Source organism: Triturus cristatus, chromosome 8 (genome assembly GCF_964204655.1).
Source record: "Triturus cristatus chromosome 8, aTriCri1.1, whole genome shotgun sequence".
Lineage (NCBI taxonomy): Eukaryota > Metazoa > Chordata > Amphibia > Caudata > Salamandridae > Triturus > Triturus cristatus.
Window position 1 is genome coordinate 172,227,092 of NC_140591.1, and position 7,311 is coordinate 172,234,402.

The 7,311-nt window shown below is 48.3% G+C and overlaps 1 long non-coding RNA gene across 1 annotated transcript in view; it reads right to left on the reverse strand.

Moving 5' to 3' along the window:
- The window catches only part of LOC146801768 (uncharacterized), a 60,009-nt gene extending 58,976 nt beyond the window's left edge, over positions 1-1,033 (reverse strand). The window contains exon 1 of the long non-coding RNA XR_014968068.1: positions 915-1,033. This is a non-coding gene — a long non-coding RNA (uncharacterized LOC146801768). The remainder of the gene's footprint in view (positions 1-914) is intronic.
- Between the last annotated feature and the right edge of the window lie 6,278 nt (positions 1,034-7,311).

The following is a 7,311-nucleotide window of genomic DNA, read 5'->3' on the forward strand; positions in this document are numbered from 1 at the left end:
GGGAAGGGAACGGAAGGGAAGGGAAGAAGGGAAGGGAAGGGAAGGGAAGCGCGAAGACCAGGACTTTGGGAGGCGGAGGACATGAAAGGAACGGAAAGGGATGGGAAGGGAAATGAAGGGAAGGGCTTGGGAAGGGGAGGAAGGTGATGGAGGTAATTAGAGAGAAGGGCAGGGCTGAGTATGAAGGGAAGGGAAGGGAAAGACTGGACTTGGACATGAGAAGGAAAGGTTTGGGAGAGGGGGAGGAAGGGGAGGGGAGAAAATTGGAGGGAAGGGAAGGGGAAGGGTTAGGTGGAAGGTTCAAAGGGGGGAAAAGGAAAGGGAAAGGGGGAAAAGCGAGAAAAGGAAAAAGGGGTAAAGGGAAGGGAACGGATGGGAAAGGAAGGGAGGTGTGGGACAGAAGGAAGAGGAGGGGAGAGGAGAGGAGAGGAGAAGTGGTAACACAGGAACTGGAGAGGAGGAACATGTGAAGTAAGGTAAGAGATCAGGGAAGAGGGTAGGGTTGGCGAAGGGAAGCAAGTGAAAGTGGAAGGGAGGCAAGAAATCGGTAAGATGAGAAAGAAAAAGATTGGTTTGGAAATATGAAATGAGGTTTGAAAAAAAGCATAGAATAGTAGGGTTTATGCGTTTCAAGAATGAGGTGAAAGAATGAAGGTGAGGAAATTAAGGATGAAGGTAATTTGGAATTTCAAGCCAGTTTCAAGTTCGTTTTCAGTTTGGTTTCAAGCTCAGTTTGGTTTTCAGGGAAGGGGATTGGAATTTCAAGTCAGTTTCAAGTTCGTTTTCAGTTTGGTTTCAAGCTCAGTTTGGTTTTCAGGGAAGGGGATTGGAATTTCAAGTCAGTTTCAAGTTCGTTTTCAGTTTGGTTTCAAGTTTAGTTTTCAGTTCACTTTGCGTTTGGTGTATTCACTCACCTTGCCCCCTTAGATCCACCTCTGTCACCTCCTTTTCGGAGCCTGCTCTGTCCCTACTCCTTCGACCTCCCACTTTCCCAGCTCCAGCCGCCAGCGGTGATCCTCTCCGTCCGGTGTCCTTGAGTGCAATGCGCAGCTGCCTGGTAACCAGCCTTTAAAACCAAGGAAACGTCACAATGCAAGCTTACCAGCGTGCCATCATACATCACCACTTTGTGGGTAATACCACGCCTTTCAATTTCAGAGGGGAGCGAGCAAGGTACTGGTATTCTCCAACTTCTAGAGAACACTCGACTATTCAGCCACACAAATGATCCTGCGATGAACCTGGAAGAATATTCCATCCTTCCCCAATGGTGGTCTCTCCTTTTCACTCTGCTGCAGTTGAGACTCTTCTCTCAATCCCCCCACGCACTTACCGTGGCCCTCGTGACGTCACATTGAAGGTCCTGTTATATCATAAGTGTTCCATTCACAGGGTTCTTGCTCTGGTGCTGCTGGGAAGGCACGGGCCTATCAGCTGAAGTTTAGAATGAGGGGTTTTCCCGGCCTTTGTTGAGATAAATATGTTCATAATAAGAGTCACTGCCACAGCTCGCGTGCACACCACTACTTTCATTGTAAATATTTCAATGAGTGTTACTGGGCCCTGTCGGCATCTCTGTGTCAGCACGGCTCCTCCCCTCGAGTATTATCCAGTAACCCCTCCTCACTCTTGCGATATTTATTGTAGACTGGGAAAATTACTTAGTTCAATTCTACGAGTTCGCGGAAGAATAGTTACGTTTTTTTTCACATTCTGCAGTGTGAGACCCGTTGTACGGAAATGTAGGGCAATTAAAAAATTCACTCCGCTTATTAAAAAGTAGAAGCACTTCTCCTCCCACTGTCGATTCCGTCACACCAACACGCCGATTCCTACATCTCCCCGACATGGAACTCACTCGAGTCCCCCTTAGTCCAAACCCCCAGGCATGACTTGCACCCAAGCCCTTCCTTCTAACGCCCCCGATCCCCGTCCACCGACATAAGGTATGACCGCTCCGTAATCAGACAAGGGGGTCCTCAGGCCTCACTCGTGAATACAAACTCCCTCACCTGCCAGGAATGCAACCCCAGATCCCTACTCCATATTTAATAGTAGTGGTAAATTCTGCACGGAAAGCCCTGTTGCACTTGAGATGATTGTTGTTAATTCAGTCTTTTCATTATTGATGATTCAAGGAAGCACAATCTATAGAAAAACAAGCATTGACAAGATGATTAGCGCTTGTGTGTGGTTGTTGAAATGGTTGAAGGGTGAATGCGTGAATGAGTCAATGGTTAGATGGATGACTGAGGGCGCGGATGGACAAATTGGTGGATGAGTGCGTAGATGCATCAATGGTGCACAGGTGCATTGAGTGCATGAATAGATGGCCGAATAGGTGCAGAGATAGAAGGCTGAGTGAGTTGATCGATGGATACTTTGGTAAAGAAAGGGAGGCTCAACTAGCAACAATTCCTATAGTCGTTACAATGCTCTGGTGCTAGCACCAGCACTTGTTACATAATTCCATGTCACCTGGGCAGTCCGTCTCAAACTCTGCCCTGTCACGTAACAAAGAGGAGCATTTTGGAAGCGTTGAACTGGACCAGGGGTACTCACAAACTTTCTCTTGGGGGCCAAATTTACAGTGTGGTTTGTGGCCGAGGGCAGCACCTTGAGGGCGGGGTCATTGGGGGAGGGGGCGGGGCTAGAGCAACAAAAAAAAACTGTGACCATGAGGTGGAACACAGGTCCCTGCAGCTGACGCCTTCGTCCACTGAGCCACCGGACCCGGCATACACATATCTCTCTATCTCCCTCCCTCCCTCCGTCTCCCTTCCTCCTCCGTCTCCCTCCGTCCTCCGTCTCCCTCCCTCTCCCTCTGTCTCCCTCCCTCTCCCTCTGTGTCCCTCCCTCTCCCTCCGTCTCCCTCCCTCCTCCATCTCCCTCCCTCCTCCATCTCCCTCCCTCCTCCGTCTCCCTCCCTCTCTCCTTCTATCCGTCTCTCTCCCTCTCCGTCTCTCTCCGTCTCCCCCTCTCTGTCTCTCTCCCCCCTCTGTCTCCCTCCCCCTCTGTCTCCCTCCCTCCCTGTCTCCCTCCCTGTCTCCCTCCCTCTCTCTCCCCCTCTCTCCCTCCCTCTCCGTCTCCCTCTGTCTCCCCCCTCTCTGTCTCCCCCTCTCTGTCTCCCTCCCTCCCTGTCTCCCTCCCTCTCTCCCTCCCTCTCTCCCTCTCTCTCCCTCTCCCTCCCTCTCCATCTCCCTCCCTCCCTCCCCCTCTCCCCCTCTTCCCCTCTCTCCCTCCCTCTCCGTCTCCTTCCCTCTCAGTCATGGTTACCTTTTTCCTTTTACACTCATTATTCTGAAATTAGTGAGTGCTTTTGCATGAAAAGGTAAGGCCATGACTACAGGGCCCGGAAGGGACCCGTTTCAGTGCCCATTGCTTATATTCTTTCAAAACATAGGCAGTATGGTATAAAAAGACCACATTCGTAAACACACAGTCGCTGTACACATTTTGTTTTCCAATTCACCCATCAAGCAGGTATTTCAGTACCTCCAGGCAAGGTGCACTTTTCCACACAGGGAAAACAATGTTGTTCAAAGAGAGAGGAGTAAACAAAAGTATCACTTCACTGGCAAACACTGTAAAGTGGCACTAATGTGTTTAGGTGTAAATAAATAAATCTGGACACCTTGCAACCACTCTGTCTTGCTTTAATTAGTTATTTATTTTTCACATTTGGAATGTTTTATTTCTCTCCACCCAGAGGCTGCACTTGTGTCAGAGAAAGACAACGTTTCCAGCAAAAATGTTATTCTTTTTTGGATCCATTTCTCAGGGGAGCAAATAAACGAAAGGAGGAAAGAGAGGGTAATACCCGTTTCTTGAAGTCTTGGTTTTCACTAACTGAGGAGCGAGACAGAATGAGAGGGAAGACTCTGAGGCTTGGATGCATTCACCGTGGTGTGCGAGCACAGTTTAATTTATGGGGACTTGGGGAGGCTGAAGAGGATTGCTTCCAGGCGCAGCCGTCTCCCTCGCTTAGAGTGAGGGGGCCCCTGGAGCGTGGGGGCCCCCCACACCGCGGGGGCTGCGTTATGCCCCTGGCAGCTGAGGCAGCTTCCCTTCCAGGGCACACACACAGCCCCACCCGAGTACTTCACAGGTCTTTAAGAGACCATTTGCATGATAAACGAGGCTTTGTTGTATTTCACCTCTTAGCGCCCCAGCAGCTCCAAGTGTTTGCTGACACTGTTAAACAAACACCGGTACGATGTCTGCAAGGTCCGCGGGCCGCCAAGAAAGGCTTGCCGGGCCGCTGGCGGCCCGCGGGCCGTACTATGAGTACCCCTGAACCGGACAAACATAAAATTAAAATGAGCGGCCCCGGAAAAGCCCAGGACTGAGGGAGTTGTTTCGGTCACATAGAGTCATGTAGTATTTCTAACACCCAGCCGCCCCTCGCCTCCCCCGCGTGGCCATGTCCTTTCTCTTTAATAATAAAATTCACAAAGTAACATAAAATCCTCATGAGTGTAGTGTCCTCCGGCGCATGGCTGAAATGTATCTCCCTCTTCCCTGATGCTTTATTGATTTTAAAATGGTGTATCATGTTGTTGAGGAAGGTCAAAGGTGTGCTCGTCATTCAAATCCTACTGGAGAGAGGATTCTAAGTTCAGGGCTTGCAGCTTGTGACCTAGAACTGTAGGCCCTACATCTGACCCCCTCCCACCCCCCAGCTATGCATGGCCAAAGGCCATGCATGGCGGCGGTCGGATTAATGTATGATAATCACATTTACTTTATGTTAATAAAGCCCTAGAAATTCACTGTAAAAACCTAAGGTTGCAGGGACGTTATAGTTAGGTTCAGATATTACTAACACAGAACCATAGAAAGTCAGCAGTTCTAGTTATACCTATCTCAAGAGACTATAATTAGTGCCCTAGCGTACCTATTACTTGCACCCGCACCATGCACTGTTAATTCTCCCACATTAGTCATGACATCTTCTATGACATCATTTATAATATCACTATAACATTTCCCATAAAATTGTTGATGAGAAAACTGTGCATGGCGGGGGCACAAGTTATAGGTACCGTATGGAACAAGTTGTAGTTTCTTAAGATAAGTATAACTACAACTGCTGAATTTCAATGGTTTTGTGTGTGTAAAACCTGAACTTAACTTTAACGTCCCTGTAGCCTTTGTGTTTTTTAGTGAATATATAAAGTCAGATTTAAACATTTTAAGTAAACGTACATACATGTGTGTATTTCTATGTTGTATCTCCCTCTATAGCCTTTCCTTTGCAGATGCCCCACAAGTTTATCTGTGGCCTAATGTGTGCGCTCCCACCCCCACCCAAATGTCACTTCTAGAGATGCCACTGAACAGGGGAGGGAGTGGAAGAGTGGAAGCCAGTTCCAGCCATACCCGCTTTGCTCAATGATGCATAATGTCTGACTACACCATATCATCATACCCTCCAGACACCTGCGCTCTTTTTTCCTCTCCCTCACACACACCTCCTGCATCCATCGAAGCAACAGTGGTTGACGCTCCTTCTCCCACTTCACTGCGAAGTCCCGGAACAACATCCCCCTTCACCTCTGGGCCTCATCCTCTCTTCTGGAATTCAGGAAAGGATTCAAGACCTGTTCAACTGAACCCTCCCGAAAGCAGCAAGTCTCTCAGCGCCTAGAAACCCTCGCTTTATAAATCCTGTTTAGTAATTATGTCATTTCATATTTTATTTGACCATTCAGGCACCACTGCACGGTGGTGAAATTCATTAATGTGCCTTCTATGCAATAAATGGAGGTTTCCTAAACCAAGGATGGCAACTGTTGCCAAAACAATTGAATGCATGTGCATGATTGTACTTCTCCTACAATCACTGGATGCTTCACTGTCCAAGAATACCAATGGAAGTCAAAACAAAGGAATGGAATTGCATGGACATCCCCCCATCCATATATATTTATGCTTCACCTCCAATGATTGCACTGGAAGCCAAAACAAACAGGAGGATACCCTGGCTCAAATACAATGTTGTTACTAGTGCTGTGCTCCATATGTGAATGGTGCTTACAAGAACTAAAGGCTGAGGGTGGCTAACCTTTGGCCCTCTGTGCATCTATCATATTAATTCACTTCTTAATGTATTGCTGTTGTGCACAGTAAACCGCATAACAAAGTGCTGTTCCCCACACCTCAACCTAAAAGCCAGAGTTCACCACAATGATGGGTCATGACCACCCTCCACTCTCCCCCCTGGGATGGCCGACAATTAACTGTGCAGTAATACACAATTTCCATTGACATATTGTAATAATTACGAGCAGGACAGGAGTATTTAAACCATGTTTAGGTCAAATTTAGAAAGAGCTGGCCTATGGTGGAAAAACAATCATTATCAGAGTTTCAGTATTCTGGCCCATTTTGGATCTATTCAAAGTGTATATTCATAACTACTGAACTGAACCAGTAAAATAAATGCATAAAAATTAAGTAAATGCATAAAGAAGGCGAAGTTCTACATACCTGTAAGGAAATACCTATTTTTGTTTTGTCATCCCCAAGTTTTCTGACTGATGCTGCTGCTTTTTTGACTCTGAGAGGCATATTCTCAAGGAGCTATCACCGAGTTATCGGCACTTCATCGCAGCCAAAGTCGCGATAAAAATACCGCCCCATTCACAAGCTGGCGCTAACAGCCGTTACCACCAGTTTTCCGGTGATAGCACCCTCCAAAAACATCGCCACGGATGACTCTGGCAACTATCGCTAATGAGATGCAGAGTAGGCGTTCCCGAACAAAAAGCCGCGACAACACCACACCTCAACATTCTCAACGAACAGCCAGATCTGCGATAAGATCTCAAAACATGCGATAAGGCGCGTTAGCAGCAGGAAATTAATACCTGTTCTGACCTGGTGCAAAGTCGGACGACAACCGGTAACAGAAAAGGGAGCCCAGACCACAGCCACACCTGAAGAACAACAGATGCCATGGAGCCACTGATCATGCAGCTCGGACCCCCAACAGGGCCACTGCACCCTCCACCAGCCCCCCAGCACCCCCCGGACCTCCCCCACCCCCCTCCCAGACAAACACTGAGGCAGCGCATACAAAGACAGCGACCTCATGAAAACGCACCAACCTCACAGACCCAACACCAGGGAATGTCATTGCCCACCACAGGCTCAAAAGGACAACCATCCCACGCTTCCAGACCCCCATTGCCCACAGGCTGACGGCACCAACACAGCGGACAACCAACATCCCACCTCAGACCAAGATGCTGGCTGTCCTGCATCTGTTGGCCTCTGGTACCTTCCAAACAACAACTGCCAGAGTCG